Source organism: Pleurodeles waltl, chromosome 2_2 (assembly GCF_031143425.1).
Source record: "Pleurodeles waltl isolate 20211129_DDA chromosome 2_2, aPleWal1.hap1.20221129, whole genome shotgun sequence".
Lineage (NCBI taxonomy): Eukaryota > Metazoa > Chordata > Amphibia > Caudata > Salamandridae > Pleurodeles > Pleurodeles waltl.
Window position 1 is genome coordinate 504,972,981 of NC_090439.1, and position 18,846 is coordinate 504,991,826.

Here is an 18,846-nt window from a genome sequence, read left to right on the forward strand (position 1 = left end):
GGAGATGACTGCCGACCAGTGGACCTAGTCAGCGCTCCGGAGCATACCATCATTTTCTCCTCCTCCCTGGCAGACTGCAACTATTCTACATGATGCTGCACTGACCGCCTCGAGGTGCATCCCCTAGTCCTGGGCCACTGGGGATGCACTTCACATGAAATACCTCCTCTCCCTCTGTACCATGAGCATAAAGCTTCCTTTTCTCCTACTAACCCAGACAGAGCTCTAGACTAACCACCTGAACACGGCAAAGCATTAGGGTACTACTCCCTTACACTCCCTTACACATATGCTTTTCTCTTCCAGCTTTAAGAGATGGAACTGGCCCCTAATAGTAGCCAAGGACTTCAGAGATAATTGTTCTTCTCCGGCACCCTACTGCCACCGGCCTAAGGCCCAAAGGCCTCGTGTTACGGACCCATGCCTGATGCTGCTGTGACCACCGCTGTTTCCATGATCCTCAGTGCTGGTGAGCCCTCCTACACTCTCTTTTCACGGCAGGACAAGACCCAACAGCAGGCGCGACTACGTCCTGCAGATCAGATACCTCTGGAATCCTTCGAGCAGCACTCTAGCTCCCACTGACGCAGCCAATACTTAGATACTGGGCCTTTAGTTCTGGGATATAGTAGTGCCCTGGGACTTTGGATGACCCGCTCTGTGGAGATACCCTCTGGAAAATCATCCGGTAAACATACACAACAACTACTTTTCTCAGAAGCTGTCTCACACTCACGGCTAATGTCCTCAACATTCGCTACGACTGGCCCCAGCCTGGCAGACACGCCAGTGAATTCATACTAGGACCTGGCCATGGAGCGCATCCTGCAGGAAATCTCTGCAGTAGGCCGTCACCTGCAAGCCATGGATGTCAAGATTACGGATCTCTCTGCAGACTCTAAATTGATTCGTATGGACATAGACAGCTTCCAAGACAAAGTCACAGACTTGGATCATTGCCTGTTGACCGTTGAAAGTAAGTTAGTTACCCTGCCGGATGTTGACTCAGAACTATAATTCTTTTGAGATAAATTCACAGATCTGGAGGACAGGAGCAGAAGGGACAATGTCCGCTTTTTTGGCCTGCCAGAGAAAGAGGAGGGTGAGGATCTGAGGGCTTTCCTTAAGGATTTCCTCCCTACCCTTACAGGCCTTACTTTCTCTACTACTCTGGAGTTTCAGCGAGCTCACAGGATCGGCCCCCTCCACAAGAACAATGTCGGGAGGCCCTGTCCCATCGTAGCATGCTTCCTACGACACAACCAGGTCCGCCCTTACTACTGTTAGTGAGGGCGCATAGCCCAAATCGCCACAACGGTCAAGAAATTCATATCGCTGCGGACTTCTCCCGAGAAGCAAACGAAAAAAGGAAGGTTTTTCCTTGCACTTAGACCACAGCTGCGTCATCTGAATATTACATTTGGGCTCTTTGAACTGGCCCGCATGTCGATAATGGTGGTTAGTAGCTCCAGGGATTTTTTTTAGCTCAATGAGGAACCATAGATCAGTGTACAAAGACACACATATAACAACCTCATCTCCAAACTGTAAGAAGCATAGTTTGCTGTGTCTACGTATACATGCACTATATATATATATATATATATATATATATATATATATATATATATATATATATGTATATATATATATCATGTAGTGGCTGTGACAAGTGGGTTCTTTCTTGTCATGTACTACTGAGACCAGAGATCGTGTTCTCCCTTTTAAGAACAACAAGTGTGTAAATTGGCCTAGAAGCCTTGCCCTTTTGGTCCTACCCTATATGCATTAGTGGTATGCAACATCTTTTTGCCATTCCCAGTATGTTGGACAGCTTACTGAAAGAACCCCGCAGAGTGAGTTTCCCGCGAATTTTGGAGACATGTTCTTTATGCACAGGAATATGATCACATCTCCACCAAACAAAGAAGGACGTCATGAATAGTGTGGGGTTGGGTGTTTATAGGGGGCAGGGTGCAAGGTCTGTTTGGCCACCCCGCCACACAAAGCCAAAGGCCATGAGTGGCACTGAGTTGGGTGGCTATGGGAGTTGGCTGCAGGGCGTAGTCGCAGGCCAACCCGCCGCACACAGGCAAAGTCCATGCATGGCAGTGGTTGGATTAACGTAAAGTAACTAAAATTACTCAACATAAAAAAAAAAAAAGAAATTCACTGAAAAAAACATGCACGTCATGAGTGATGTTAATGTTGTCACTGAGAAAGTCACCTATCTATAATGTTACTTTAACTTTTGTTTTTTTCAGTGAATTTATAGTAGAATATGGGAAGGACTAGCCTCTCCACTGAGACCCCTCTTTTGGATAATAATTGTGCATACTAGGGTGTGAGGAGGGACTACCCTCTCCTTTCACAGCTTTCTCTTGAATTACAAGTATACATAGGGATTACGGAGGGACTGGCCTCTACTTTCAGACCCTTCTATCAGATGACAGCTGTGCGTAGTAGTGTATGGGGAGGGACTGCTTCTCCTGTGAGATCTCTCTCTCAGATGATAGCTGTGTGGAGTAGTGAGTGGTCAGAGACCAGCCTTTCCTATCAGACCTCTCTTTCAGAAGATGGGTGTCCATAGTAGTGCTTGGGGAGTGACAGGCCTCTCCTTTCAGACTTCTCTCTCAGATGACGGGTGTGCATAATAGGGTGTGTGCATGGAGTGTCCTCTCATTTTACACTTCTCTCTAAGAGGACGGGTGTATGTAGTAGGATGTGTGGATGGACTGGGCTTTCCTTTCACACCTCTCCCTCAGATGAGGGGTGCATTCAGTGGGGTGTGTAGAGAGAAACTGATATCTCCACTCGGCCGATTGGTGTGCATGGTAAGCTCTTTTCAGGGACTGTCCTCCCTGCTCAAACCCGCCTCTCTGATAATAGATGTGCATAGTAGGGTGTGGGAAGATACAGTTCTCTACTCACAACTCACCAATGGGTGTAAATAGCAGACTGATAAACACCATCTTCAGTAACACTCTTTCCTACAGTAGCAATTGTGATACTATGGTATATTCAATGACCACCTATTCCTTTATACTTTACACAATCCCGCAAGAGTCTTGAGTGATCATAATATTTTCTTAAAATAAGAATTAAACATTTAATCATTACATTACTTATCTCTCACACACTTTTGCTCGAAACCAAGCACCACACTATCCATTCCTACTAATAGAATATATTGCAAACTCATAAACTCATTTTTACTATTCATGAACCTGTGAGAGTCACACAAGATCATAAAAATTAGTTAAAAACAATAAACATTTATTATCTTCACAGAAGTAATCCCTTAGACACTTTCTCTCTAAATCTACGGGGGCAGCATGCCTTTCTGCTGCCCTCTTTCATAGACTTTTCTACTTCATTTCCACAATACCTTCAATTTTTTGCAGTAAACAGTAATGGCACCCATTTCATTTTTAACATTCCAGCAGTCAGCCAATCAGACTACTCACAGGACTCAAGTTAGCCTTTCACTCCAGCAAGAGTGTGAAGGCTCATAGGAAAAATGGGCCTATCCACTAACCACAGGGCTTCATTTTTGAATTTGTGCTCTTGTGGGAGGTTGGCAAGCCCCTTGTGAGTCTATCTGTCAAAATATACAATTATTATATAACATCATTTCCCAAAAACTACTGAATGGATTTATGCCAAATCACAAAAAGCACAATCTGTGGACCAGGATCTAGCCTACTGTCGAATTTGGTATAATTCAGTTCAGCAGTTTTTGCTAAAACCTGTCTTAAAGAAGTCTATGAAAAATACATGGGGATTTTGCATTCTGGGACCCCCTTTTTTTCTTGGCCCCCACTTGACAGACCACCCCAAAACTTTCCATGAATGATCTGGGGTGGATTAACTTGTTTTGGAAAGTTTTGTAATGATTCGTCAAACGGGGCCAAAGTTATTAACAAACCAAAAAACACTCTATCTATGGAATTGCAGATCTAACTACATGTACCTACTAGTGACCGCCACTAGGTAATATACATACGTGTGTGTGTGTGAATCGACATACATCTAGATCTAACTATGTGTGTAGTAATACATATATATAACATGCACATATAAAAGTTGTACTTATTAATATTGATGTATATGGAAAAAATCCCTGTGCATCTGCTGTGAAGATCCTTCAAACCTGTCATGCTATAACCACGAAAGGTGCCAGGAAAGTAATAAGGATGCAGGTGAAGAAGTATCCTCAGTGGAGACAGCGTTGCCCTAGCTGGAGGAAGATTTGCCAAGTCGCGTTACGCTTTTTACAAGGAAGAGGACAGTTAAGTTGCAGTTCTAGTGTTGCATTCAGTCTAGTTGCTAGGATACGCGTGCAATGCTTGAGGGCATGGCACTTTAACTGTGATTTGACAGGAGTCAGGTGTTCAGAGAGAGAGCGCGCCTGTGAGGAAACATTTTTGGAGGAAAATTTGTTTTCGCAAGCATCTTGATGAAGAAAGAAAACACAAGCGTTGCAGCGAACGATAACCCAAGAAGCAGAAAGCAAATTCTAAAATGAACTTTTCTTGAAGATTCATGAAAATTCTGTGGTAAGAAAATATACGACTATTTAATGAATATTAAGAAAATATATATAAACGACTCAAATAATATAGCATGCCAGATATAACCAACAGAACACAAGAAAAGCTATACAGACATTAATTACGCTTATTTACATTACAAAGAAGCTAATTAAAGACAGTGAACTAAAAGGTACTTCCTCTTCACCTGAATTCAAGATAATAAATAAGTATATATATATATATATATATATATATATATATATATATATATATATATATATATAAATGTATATCTATATAGAGCAACATTCTTAAGCAAAGGAAAAGAAAAGCATGCAGAGGAAAAAAGATTCAGAAATTTCTCAGTTAAGAAGCGGACAATTCTTCTAATCAAACTGAGAGAGTTTATTTCTAAGAAACTTATTTTCATTTCAATAACAAACAGTAAGACAAACAGAGAGAGGCAAAATTCCTAGAGAACTCAGGGTGAGTGATTATAACATTGCTTGTTAGAGACAAGTAGCTGTTAGTTAATTAGAAAGAATAGTAGTGTATAACAGTGTGTTACTACTAATTGTAACTATAGTCTTTCAGGTACCGTTCACAAGTTAAGCCAAATGTGATGTGGCAGTCTGAGCCTTGATGAAACATCGTCTCTAAGGCAGTCTCTCTAAATCCCATTCCCCTTTCTCCTTCCAGGGTGCTCAATACGGAGATTAGTTTTGTTGCTAGTAGTCTGGGTTGGGATAGAGGGCCAATCTTCTGCTCCTGAGGAAATCAACTCCAGGTATCTGACATCTGCATCCAATTCATATGTCCATGGTTGTAATAATAATTGTATGTTCAGTCATACCCATGAATGTTGTGTGTATTTTTGGACTTGTATAGACTGCATAGTATTATTTTAATTTATTATTTTTTGTTTTTTAATACCTTTATTGAATTTTTTTTCTACGTCAAAATATATTGTCATACACTTCTGTTATTGTTAATTTTCACTTTAATCATATGTGCACTCTGATGTATATGTATTAGCCTAGAAGGGTGAAGAAACCTATATTCAGAAACTCATCAATATCTATATTTTCTATGTATAATGAAATAGTGAAGTATAATATATATATATATATACATAAATGTCTTGTATTATATGGACTAGATATTTATTTAAATATATATAGACATAGAAAAAGATACATCCATACATATATATATGCATGTGCTCACACATAAATACAGATAACAGTGCCATCCCTGTAAGACGTTTAGACCAATATACCTTCATGTAAGTATTTATGCACATACCCATTATGTTATCTCTGTAGATAAATATGTATAAATGTGCACAAGGGTATAGACATTTATATGCATTTGGACATGCATATACAAAACAATTTCAATTTTATGAAGTATAAACTCATATGTCTCCATATGTTTATTAATGGACATATCCATCATGATCTGTCTGTAGATACATATCTGTAAATGCATGCTGTGGGTCTGTAGTTGTTGGTGTTTTAATTGTTCAGGTTTGTCTTTTTAATAAGAAGTGTATCTATGCCTTTCTAAATTCGTGTATTGGAGACAGGCTGCAGGCACACAGGTTTTAAGAGCAGGAAAAGGACAACTATCTAAAAGTGGCATTTTCCAAATAGAAACACTAAATCAGACTTTACATTAAAAGAGGTTTTCAAAGATTAAGTGTAGTACAGCACTAAGAAACACAATAGCTCCAACTGGGGCTATCAAAACGGCTTGATGGAGTCACTTCCAACAGTCCAACACCACCCACGAGGGAGCCATGGGGTTGTGTAGACTCCAGTTACAGTACCTTGGAAAACTATGAGAAAACAAACATGTTGCACGGAGTGAGAGTCGGGGGTGTGTGAGGCTTGAGGCATCACTGGAGCCGGTACAGCATTGGTTCCTTACCGCCACTGGGAAGTTGAGGCGTCAGTTCCTCACTGGTAGGCTAGAGAGGTGAGGCATCGGTTCCCTTACGGTTGCAGAGGAGGTGATGCGACATTGGCTGCGCAGCAAGGCTTCGGATCTTTATAACAAGGGCAGGTCGATGAATCCAGCAGTTCAAGACGCGAGGCGTCGACTTCAGAGTGTCACAATCACACTGGGGGGCCACAATGCTGTGGCGGAGTCGGGTGCCATGGATGTCGGTGACATGACACTCTAGACTCACGCTGTGGTGGGACTTTGGCGGTTCTGGGTCAGCGTCTGGTCTCGGTCCTTTAATTCAGCGGGGACCATGGCACCGGTGCAGGCAGGACCAGCACAACAAAGCAGCAGGTAGAGTGGCAGTCCCTCTTGCAGCATCCAGCTCTATTTGGCAGAATTTCCTCAGTTAAGAAAGATTCTAACTAGGTGGTGTCAGAGGTCCAGTATTTATGCCCATTTCTGTCTTTGAAATAGGCAAACTTCAAAGAGAAGTCTTTGTAGTGCACAAGACCCTGACTTTCCCTGCCCTGGCACAGCCTGATTCAGGTGCAACTATCAGTTCCTCCCACCAAATGCAGGGGACACCTCAGCTCCCTTTGTGTGACTGTCTAGAGTGAATGCGCAAACAGCCCAACTGTCATCGTGACCCAGACTTGTATTCAGCAGACAGTCAGAGGCACAGAATGTTCAAGTGGCATTTTCAAACTCACAGGCCCTCATTACAATCCTAGCGGTTGGTGATAAAGCGGCAGAAATACCGCCAACAGGCCGGCGGTAAAAAAAACGGAACTATGACCACGGCAGAAACCGCTCACGCAGACAGCCACTTTAACACACTGACTGCCACGGCGGTAGCAACAAACACCGCAGCAGTAACCGCCAACAGCCAGGCGGAAGACAATGTTCCGCCCACAGTAATATGACTCACCTCTCTATCACCTTTTCCGGGCGGTACCAACGACATCAAAAGCACGGCGGAAACAGTACACAAAAGGCAAAGGACTCACCTCTGGAGACTCAAGGAAGAACCACGACGCCATGGAGCCTGAGTTGCACATCTTCCCCATGCTGCTATACCTCTTCATGCATTACAACCAACAACACCAGCGAAGGCGACCACAGTGAGTACTGCCGCCTAGCACACAAGGGAGGGGTAAGGAAAAAGGGAGTGACACGCAACACGCAACACCCCACCTCCAACACCATACACACAACAAGATGTACAAACATTACATATTCCCCCGTACCTCTCAGGAATAATGCAAGGACAAAAGGATTTGATTAAAGTGAGTGTAATAAGATAAATAAGTAGAAATACATGCTTCAAAATCACACCAGTATATACATATATACAAATGGAGGGACACTGCCCAGTTCTCAATGTCCGTGGGCCAAGGGGCCACATCACATAGGCCAAGGCCCCACCTCACTCCTGCAACAAAACGGAGAGAACACTGCAGGGGTATCAGGACAAAAATACACAGGCACCTCAGGGTAACAGGGAATGGGGGGCACCTCAGCCAGAAGATGGTACAACACCACTGGTCCTGGAGGGGGCTACATGCCCTGTGCGATGTCCTGGGGAGTGCAAGGCCACAGTCTCTCAAGTGGGTGGTTTGCCACTGCTTGGTCCTGGGGAGTGCAAGGCCACAGTCTCTCAAGAGGGTGGTTTGCCCACTGCTTGGTCCTGGAGAGTGCAAGGCCACAGTCTCTCAAGTGGATGGCTTCTCCACTGCTTGGTCCTGGGGAGTGCAAAGCCACAGTCTCTCAAGTGGGTGGTTTGCTCACTGTCGGGCCTGGGGAGTGCAAGGCCACAGTCTCTCAAGTGGGTGGCTTTTCTACTGCTTGGTCCTGGGGAGTGCAACAGCACAGTCTCTCAAGTGGATGGTTTGCCCACTGCTTGGTCCTGGGGAGTGCAAAGCCACAGTCTCTCAAGTGGGTGGTTTTCCCACTGCTTGGTCCTGGGGAGTGCATAGCCACAGTTTCTCAAGTGGGTGGTTTGCCCACTTGTTCTGGAGAGGGCCTTGTGCCCAGTGTGCTTCATCCTGGCAAGGAGGGGGTGAGTGGATGGCTTCTTCCACCGGTTCTGGGTTGGGCCTTGTGCCCTGTGTGCTTCATCCTGGCAAGGATGTGGTGAGTGAATGGCTTCTTCCACTGGTTATGGAGGGGGCCTTGTGCCCAGTGTGCTTCATCCTGGCAACAATGGGGTGAGTGGATGGCTTCTTCCACTGGTTATGGAGGAGGCCTTGTGCCCAGTGTGCTTCATCCTGGCAAGGATGGGGTGAGTGGATGGCTTCTTCCACTGGAGGGGGCCTTGTGCCCAGTGTGCATTATCCTGGCATGGAGGGGGTGAGTGGATGGCTTCTTCCACTGGTTCTGGAGGGGGCCTTGTGCCCAGTGTGCTTCATCCTGGCAAGGAGGGGGTGAGGGGATGGCTTCTACCACTGGTTCTGGAGGGGGTCTTGTGCCCTATGATGCTGTACTTGGGGAGTGCAAGGTCACAGCCTCTCACCTGGGTATCACACCTACAGGACTTGCAGGGTCCAGGACGCACAACAGCCCATGGAGGCAGGACTATACACTGCCTGCCAGCGGTGATGGCTGCTCAGTAGCGGCAGTGGTGGTGCTGGTGTTGGGGATGCCAGTGGTGGGTGGAGACTCCAGCCCTTCCCCTGCAGCCTCGGACGGTTGTCCACTGTGGCTGCTGCTGCTGGTGGCGGTGCAGGCAGTGGTGAGGGGAGGCTCCAGCCCTTCCTCTGCAGCCTTGGACGGCTGCCCAATGGGGCTGCTGCTGCTGGTGGTGGTGCTGGTGGCAGTGCTGGTGGTGGTGGGGGGAGGCTCCAGCCCTTCCCCTGCAGCCTCAGATGGCAGAACCGTCATGGTTGGTGGGGGCTCAGAATCAGTCCCAACACCAGGCCTCCTGTCCTTCCTGCCTGCAGGTGCAGGCCCATTGCCCTTACCTATCGCAGCTGGTGGTGCCTCCTTGCCCCTCCCCTTGCCATCTGGTGGTGCCCCCTTGCTCTTCCCCTTGGCATATGGTGGTGCCTCCTTGCCCTTACCCTTGGCAGTTGGTGGTGCCTCCTTGCCCTTACCCTTGGCAGCTGGTGGTGCCTCCTTGCCCTTCCCTTTGACAGCTGGTGCAGGCACACTTTCAGTGCTGGTGGCTGGTTCCCTGGAGCCTCTCCCACCTGCAGTAGCTGCCGACACTACTGTGGCCGTGGACTGGGTGGCTGAGGTGCTCGCCTGGGTTCTATCCCCCCTGGCCCAACGTGAAGGATGGGGGGAGGGGTGGGGAAGAGGCCAACGGTGGAGAGGAAAAGCTTCTTAGGGACACTGGGGCAGGAAGTGGGAGAAGGTTTGGGAGTGGAGGAAGAGTAAGTGGTTGTAGGAGGTGTCTGTCTGCTGTGTTTGGGTGTAGGTGCATGGGCTGGATGCTGTTGTGAGGTGGATTGCTGTTGGGTGTTTGAGTGCTTGCGTTTGTGTACTTTGGGAGGAGGGGGCACAGACACAGTGGGAGAGGACACAGGGGACGTGTGCATGAATGTGGGGGAGGTGACTGCCAGTGAGGTGTGTGTACTGATAGGCGTGATGGTGATGGAGGTAGTGGAGGAGGATGTAGTTCATGCAGGTGTGAGTGGAGATGCTACTGGGAGGGTGATGGAGGACGAGGAGGAGGGGGACACAGTTGATGCAGTGGATGTTGGTATGTCTGCATCTGGATGGTGTTTGTGTGAGCGCCTGTGGGATGATGTATGGTGCTTGTGTTTGCCTGAGCCACTCCTGTGTGTTGTCTTGGGTGCATGCTGGTCTGAATGTGTGCTTGGGATAGGTTGGGGTCGAGGGGAATGGGACAGGGTAGAGGAAGTTGGAGGGGGAGGCTAGAAACAGGGACAATGGCTTCCATCAGGGAGGAGGCCAGATCCTGGATTGATCTCTGCTGGACCGCCATACCAGAGTGAATGCCCGCCAGGAATGCATTTGTTTGTTGCAAATGGGCTGCCAGCCCCTGGATGGCATTTACTATGGTTGACAGAGATGGATCGCAGGAGGTCAATAGCCTCCTCACTCAGGGCAGCAGGGCTAACTGGGGCACGGCCTGAGGTGCCTGGGGTGAAGGAGATGCCCACCCTCCTGAGTGAGCGGGCACGGGAAACACGCTGAGGGGCTGCTGGGAGGGCGGTACTGGTACGGGGGTGGCGGCTTTACCTGTAGTTGGGGTGGGCACTGAGGTGTCCGTCACCACCAGGGAGCTTCCATCGGAGGAGGTATCACTGTCAGAACTGTCCCCTCCAGTCTCCGCCGTGGTGCTCCCCTGGCCCACCGTCAGTGAATTCGGCCTCCTGGGCCCTGTGGGATTCAGCTCCCTCTGTCACCGGTGCCTCTGCTCCTCCGCCAGGTGATGCTAATGCACATAAGGACAGGGTGACAAAACAAAAACAAAAAGGGGGGATAGACAAAGGATACACTTGGTCAATGGCAGCAACAACACCACCGTTGGCGTACACAACACACACACACTGGGAGCAGCCCTACGTACTAGGCAAAGCACTACCAGTCACAATGCTAGTTACCAGGCCATGGACAGGAATACCTAATGCCAATAGCAGCATACCTGACCCCCACAGACCCCTGCCCAGTAGTGGATGCCTACTAGCTTGGTAGGAGGTGGTGTTCATCAGCCCCTGCCCAATGTGGGACCTATCCTGCAATGTCTGGCCTGGCCTAGGGGCACCCACAGGCCCACATCCCACACCCGGAGACCACCCCACTACGCGCAAGTAGTATATTGGGAAACTGTATTCACCCCCTTGTGGCTGCTGTGATGCCCTCAAGCGCCAATCTAGCTCTGGATAGGCCACCGTCAATATGTAGGCCATCAGGGGGGTCAGGGTTCGACAGGCACCCCTTCCTTGTTGGGAGGCCATCCCCAGCTGGGCCTTCTTTGCCCAGCATCTCAGGTCCTCCCACCGTTTGCGACAGTGGGTGCTCCGCCTGCCGTAGACCCCCAGGGTCCACACGTCCTTGGAGATGGCACACCATAGACCCTTTTTCTGATGGGCACTGACCTGCAGGAAAAGAAACATAGAAAAAGGTATCAGTCATACCGTCCGGCCTGTTACTCTCATGGCCCACCATAGCCCTCACATCCCCTTATGGACAGACATGGCCAAACATACATGCAGCACACTGTCTAGAACCCTTCCACCAACCCCACCTACACAAGGCCCTCACACACAGCACTCCATGCTTTTATGCCCCTTGCATCGTGCTCACAGTGTACTTGCCTGTTGGTCTGGAGGCCCATACAGCATTCGGTACTTGGGTAGGACCCCATCCACCAGTCCCTCCAACTCCGCAGCGGTGAAGGCAGGGGCCCTTTACCAAGTGACACGAGCCATGGTCGGTTCCAGACACAGGTCACAGCAGCACGTGCAGTATAGGTACTCTCCTGTTGAAGGTCAGGTAGCAAGTGAGTGAACAGATAGAAAATGGTGGTGACGTCCGCAGCGGTGCGTACTGTCACCACTGGCGTACATCACCATTGGCCACTGTAACCCATAGGGCCCAATGACAACCAATGAGGAGTTGCACAGCGGTACTCGACCGCCTCCCGCAATGGCTCACAACATCAACGTCATTACCTCATTTCCACATGTCCATCCACACAGGACAGGCGGATGCCATTTCAGGGGTCGGGGCAGGCCATGGCACCTTACTGCATCACAGTACACCTAGGCACCATTTGGGCCTATCCAACAATAGACTGTTACAGTCACAACATGCAATGCAGTGTAGTGTTTGGAAATGGTGAATACTGACCATCTGCTCACCGTTTTGTCCCCTAGATTACAACCACTGCGGATGAATAGTAGATGGAGACATCCCCCCGTGTACAGATCCCTGGTGGACTTGGCAACAATGGAGGACAGGCACATTCTCCTCACCTATAGACTGGACAGGGCCACAATCACAGAGCTGTGTGCCCAATTTGAGCTAGACCTGATATCTGCTATCTGTCACCCCACTGGGATCCCCCTCTTGTGCAAGTCCTATCTCTGCTCCATTTCTTGGCAACTGGCTCCTTCCAAATGACAGTGGGCTTGGCAGCAGGAATGTCTCAGCCAGTGTTCTCAATAGTGCTGACCAGAGTGTTGGCTGCCCTGATTAAACACATGTGCAGCTTCATTGCTTTCCCCCAGGTGGAGGATTTGGCAACAGTGAAAGCTGACGTCAATGCAATGGGACATATCCCCAACATAATTGGGGCTATTGATGGTACACATATTGCATTTGTCCCCCCCCCCTGAGAAATGAACAGGTGTTCAGAAATCAAAAGATCTTTCACTCGATGAATGTGCAGATAGTGTGCCTAGTGGACCAGTACATCTCCCATGTCAATGCTAAGTATCCTGGGTCTGTGCATGATGCCTATATCCTGAGGAATAGCAGAATCCCATATGTGATGGGTCAACTCCAGAGGCACCGGGTGTGGCTAATAGGTGAGCCCATGGTTCACACCCAGCTGGTGTTGGTGTATGGGTATGGTGTTGGCAATAAGGGTTAGTGTTTGGCTAACAGGTATCCCTCGATATTTGCGGTGACTCTGGTTACCCCAACCTCTCATGGCTACTGACCCCTGTGAGGAATCCCAGGACAAGGGCAGAGGAACATTACAATGAGGCACATGGGCGAACAAGAAGAATCATAGAAAGGACATTCGGCCTCCTGAAGGCCATGTTTCGTTGCCTCCATCTAACTGCTGGATCCCTGTACTACTCACCCAAGAAGGTGTGCCAGATAATCGTGGCATGCTGCATGTTGCATAACCGTGCCTTACGTCACCAGGTGCCTTTTCTGCAGGAGAATGAGGCTGGAGATGGGCGTGTGGCAGCAGTGGACCCTGTGGACAATGAAGATGAGGAGGCAGAGGATGAGGATGAGGACAACAGGACCACTATTATACAACAGTACTTCCAGTGACACACAGGTAAGACTCTGTAACTTCACTTTGCATTGACAGTTTTGTATTTGACATTGTACATGGCAGGCAGATTCTCCCACTTCTATGACCACTTACTGTACCCTTTGGCACCTCTATTTTCAGATATCTTCGCCCCACTCTGGCACCTGGTGTGTTGATTGCAGCCAACTACAGGTCATTCCTATGTATACATTAAAGTGCAGTTGTATTGTAGTTTTTAAACCTTGTTAAACTAATACATTTACAGGCTGTGGGTACAGATAGTGCACTTTACTAAGGACTTACTAGTAAATCAAATATGTCAATTATGGATAACCAAATACATTTTAGACAGGGAGCACTTGCACCTTAGCACTGGTCAGCAGTGGTAAATTGCTCAAAGTCCTGAAGCTAGCAAAAATGAAATTCAGCACAGGATCAAAAACAGAAGCAAAAAGACTGGGGAATCCACTGCAAGAACTAATACATGTTACAAATGTTAACTGTCTATGCTACTTTGGGACAGATTTACAAGGCCCTTGCACCCCTTAGCACCACAATTTTTCCCGCAAATGTGATGATAATGGGCTAGTACCATAGCGCCATATTTACAAGGTGGCGCAAACTAGGTTAAATAATAAAAATATCTCCACTAAACTAAGACTTCTGCTAAAATAATAGAAAAATGAAAATGCGTGCCTCGAAGTGAAAGGGCACAAGCTGCAGGCCCACAATAAAATAACATGCAGGTGTAAAGCTAAGGTAACCTCACGACACCTCCAATTGATGATTCAAAGTGCAAAGTGCAAATGTTCCTTACATAGCCTAAAGCAAAAAAATGCCATTTCTACAGCTATAATCTTAAAATCAAAACTAAAATGTACACACTGAAATGTCCGTGTTGACAAGCAAACATACAAAAAGCTGGTCAAATTAAAATTGGTCAATTTAGAATTTAAAAACATAGTAACCAAAAATAGGGCCAGTATCAATGTCAGCAATAATCATGCTCTTTTAGAAAATGGCCAATGTCATCAATTTTAATAACATCCAGGAAAGACCCCACTTCAGCAGATGTCAAAGGAACTTATTTGTTGGCAAGGAAGGCGAGAGAGCACTCACGTTACATGGCCTCTTCTCCAGCTAAGGTGGCAGCATCCTGTGCGTGCCAGATGTTATAGCACCAAGAGCCAATTGGTCTTCAAAGGGCGAATCATAGGAAGCTTCCCGCAACAAACGCAATCTCAATGTGCATGACTGGTAATGAGCTTTCAGCAAGAATATCAACAGTCAGCATTCAAAGAAGGTGTGCGCTGCGTAGCAAAACACACTTCCGGTGCATGTTCGAAAGGGCATCGCAAACAATGAAGGACAGGCTACACACAGTTCAAAACCAGTCTGAATGACAGAGACCAGTTGCACTCAAGTTCTTCTAGGAGTTGTGCTCCAAAGCACTGCATCATGTGTCCACAATACAGTTGGCTGGTGGTAGTGCCATCAGCCCCCCTTCTTGCGAAGGGGCAGCCATTCTAAAGAAATAATAGCAACAGCAAAATGCCACCAATTAATGCCAAAGTAATAGGGAATCCACCTAAAACACTCAAAAAATAGAGTGTATGGCTGAAGGGTATGTCAAATATACAAGAAAAGGTGCTGGCAAAACCAGAACCAACACCCTTAAAGAAATGTACAATCCCAAAGGTGTTTGAGGTGTTAAATATTCCCCCAGTTAGTTCACCAAAATGTTTATGAAAGTTAGTATTTAAAAGGGACTGTATCTCTGCAGACCTGCTAAAATAGAGAAATCAAAATACATGCCTCAAAGTGAAAGGGCACAAGCTGCCGGCCTAGTATAAAATAAAGTGCTTGTGTAATAGCCAAGGTAACCTCACAACAATGCATTGCTCAGCTGAGGGAATGCATCGGTTCAAATGTGCTGCAGAGCTGCAGTGCGAGGTTCTTTGGCATTGTCAAGGTTCTCGTCAATGAGGGCTTGTGATGTGAAGTCTGGTGTCAAGGATTAGTCACCTAGTCGAGGCAATACATTAGTTCCAAGGAGATGTGAGGCTGTGGGTGAGAAAGCGCATCAGTGTTGAGGGTGCAGTCCGTGAGAGGTATGTGATGCGAGGGACTGTGTTGGGAAAGCTGTGCACAAGCTGAAGTTCGGATGCAGGCTGCAAGGTCAATGAGGAGACAGTTGCATCAGAACAGCCCTCGCAGCAGAGGCCATGCGACGGTTCTGTTCAGGGTTGCACTGCACAGCAGAGTAGATGCGTTGGTTCTGCTGGGTCCACAGATGGCTGGCAGAGGACCTTCAAGTCCACTTCCAAGGGCACAGGACTGGTGTAGATAACTTGGCAGTGTAGGACTCACAGATGGCAGAGTTCAGGTGCTGGATTCAAGATTGCTGGAGCCTTCTGTCCCTGCGGATCTAGTCTACAGGCCATTCAACTAGCGTTTGGAGTCACTCTGGGGTCCTGGATTCAACAGATGCATATCCAGGCAAGAGAGCAGTTGGCAGCACGTCAGCACAGCTGGGCAGCAGTCTAGCAAAGCAGTAGTTCAGCAGGCCAGAAATCCAGCAGAGTGGGAGTCCTTTTAACAGTACAGCAGTCTTTCTTCCTGGCAGAGTATCCACAAGCCAAGAAGTGTACTGAAGAGGTGGTGTCTGAAGTCCAATACTTATACCTGGTGCCTTTCCCTGGAAGGATGGAAACTTCTAGAGGTTCCCCTTTGACGTCCCCAGGCATCCCTCCTTCCGGGGCCTGGCTCCAGACTAACTACAAGGGGTATGCAGCTCTTTGTTTGGAGGCAGAACACAGCCCACTCAAGTGTAAATAGGGCTGTGCCCAGCTCCACCCTCCTATCTTGCCGGTGATGGCCCATCCAGTCCCACCTAAGCCCTCTATTGAGTATGGCTGTCTAGGAGGACTACAGAAAGGCCAACTGTCACCTACACCCAGTCATGTGACCCAGGGACAGGCTACAGGCACTAAATGGCTAAGGTGGGAAAATGTAAACTTTCTGAAAGTGACATTTTCAAAATTGTAATTTAACATCTGACTTTAGCAAAGAGAGAGCTTATTTAAAGTAATAAGGTAATTCCATTGTTATCCTATGAGGGAGGTAGGCCTTCCGGTACTTAAAATTGGATTTAGGTTTTTCACTACCAGGACATGTAAAACCTAAAATTATATGTCCTATGTTTTAAACACATTACACTCTGCCTGCTGGGCTGTTCAGCGGCTCCCCTAGAGGTGACCTATATGTATTAAAAAGGAAGCAGTGGGTCTGGCAAAAGGTTTATTTTGACAGGTCGACATGGCAGTTTAGAACTGCACACAAAGGCTGCAACTGGCTGGTTTGAGACATGTTTAAAGGGCTACTTAAGTGGCTGACGCAATCAGTGCTGCAGGCGCCAAGTAGCATTTAATTTACAGGCCCTGGGTACATGTAGAACAACTTTACTAGAGACTTATAAGTACATTTTAACTCATTATACACATCCATCCCACTTGAAAGAGGTCTGGAGGCACTCTCTTCCACCCTCTCCAATAGAGATGCAACTTTATATCAACATACCACCATGTTATTAGATCTCACACGTTTGGTTTTGGAAAATAACGTTTTCTTACACAAGGGGAACTGGTTCAGACAAGCCCAGGGGGTAGCTATAGGTGCCAAATTCTCACCATCGTATGCTAATCTTTACATGGCTACTTTGAAAAACAGCATCCTTGGATGGACTGTCCCAGTACGATTACACAACACATTCTCTTTTGGGGCAGATACATTGACGACATACGTGTCATTTGGACTGGCACCAAAGAAGATTTGTCCATCCTCTGTGACCATATAAACAAGAACACATATAATTTGAATTTCACATACAAGGTGGGCAACGACCAAATTGAATTTCTAGATGTTATACTATACATAAGTAACAACAAGATATCTTCAAGAATATACAGAAAACCCACTGCTTGTAACTCTATATTACATGCACATAGCGCACACCCTAGCACTCAGAATAGAACTATCCCCTTTGGGGAAATGATAAGAACTAGACGAAATTGTAGTAGTGATGAGATTTTTTCCCAGGAATTAGAACTATTAACACTTTGTTCCTAAAACAGGGGATACCTGACCAAATCATATCTGCGGCTAAAACCTAAAAAATGTGCAATATCCAAACAACGTAGCACCTAACTGATGAGAGGTAACAAGAAATCTAAACAAAATAGTAGGAGGAACATCTCACTCATTACCAGATACAGTCCTGCCAGCGGATCTGTCTACCGTATACTGAAAAAACACTGGCATTTGTTGGTCCTGGACACTGGTCTAGGCTCATGTTTTGAAAAAACACCATCGATCACACATAGTAGAGGACGTATACTAAGAAACATCTGATGTCCCAGTTACATCACACCTCTGGCACCAATTGACTCCGAGATGTGGTTGTCTAATAAATCTATGGGTTTCTTTAAGTGCAGAGGTTGCATTACATGTTAGTTCGCACTAAAAAAAAAAAGGGGATTTCTCATACAATTCAAGGGAAACCTTTCACATTAAACAGTTTATCAATTGTAACACGAGATTTACTGTCTATTGTATTATTTGCACCTGCAGACTAATCTATGTAGGCAGTTCCATTCGCCCACTGAAAGAACGCATTCAAGAACATATCAGAGCGGTTAGAAACTTTAATGGTAACTATCCTCTAGCTGTTCATTTTAATTCACGACATGATGAAGCCAACATTCGCAACATCAGATTCCACGGCATCGCCCAAGTCACAAGTCACCCTAGACTGGGTGACAGGACAAAATAACTCAGAAAATGTGAAGCAAGGTGGATACTTAAGCTACGAGCTGTGGAAAAAGGTCTGAATATAGACAGGGAACTACATGTATTTCTGACTTGAAAACAGTCTGATCTACCAACCTAGGACTACACCATGCAGCATGTACAACTACTTGTGTTACTATTTAGATATGTAAAGTATTATTCTGCACTTCATTGCCATGAACACCACACCTGTCCAGTTCTCCCATATTATCCTTTAAACATCATGCACATTAATGTAGTTATGCTGTTCTACGTACAATGTGCCATATTATGTTACATACTACCTCTTGTAGTCTGTTACCCGCAAGCACTATTGATCATACACCCTGACGTACAGTATTTTGATTTGTCTTATGGCTTCTGTTCTTTTCTTGTATCCATGGTTACTCTTTTTGTATATTCTATATTTTCTACCACATATCTTGTGTTCATTTATGATATGGGCTCTCAAAATTTAGAGGTGACACCCCATCCTCTTGTATTGTACTATAACTATATAGCCATACACATGGATACACAACATAAACATAAATATCTCTGTTCTATTCA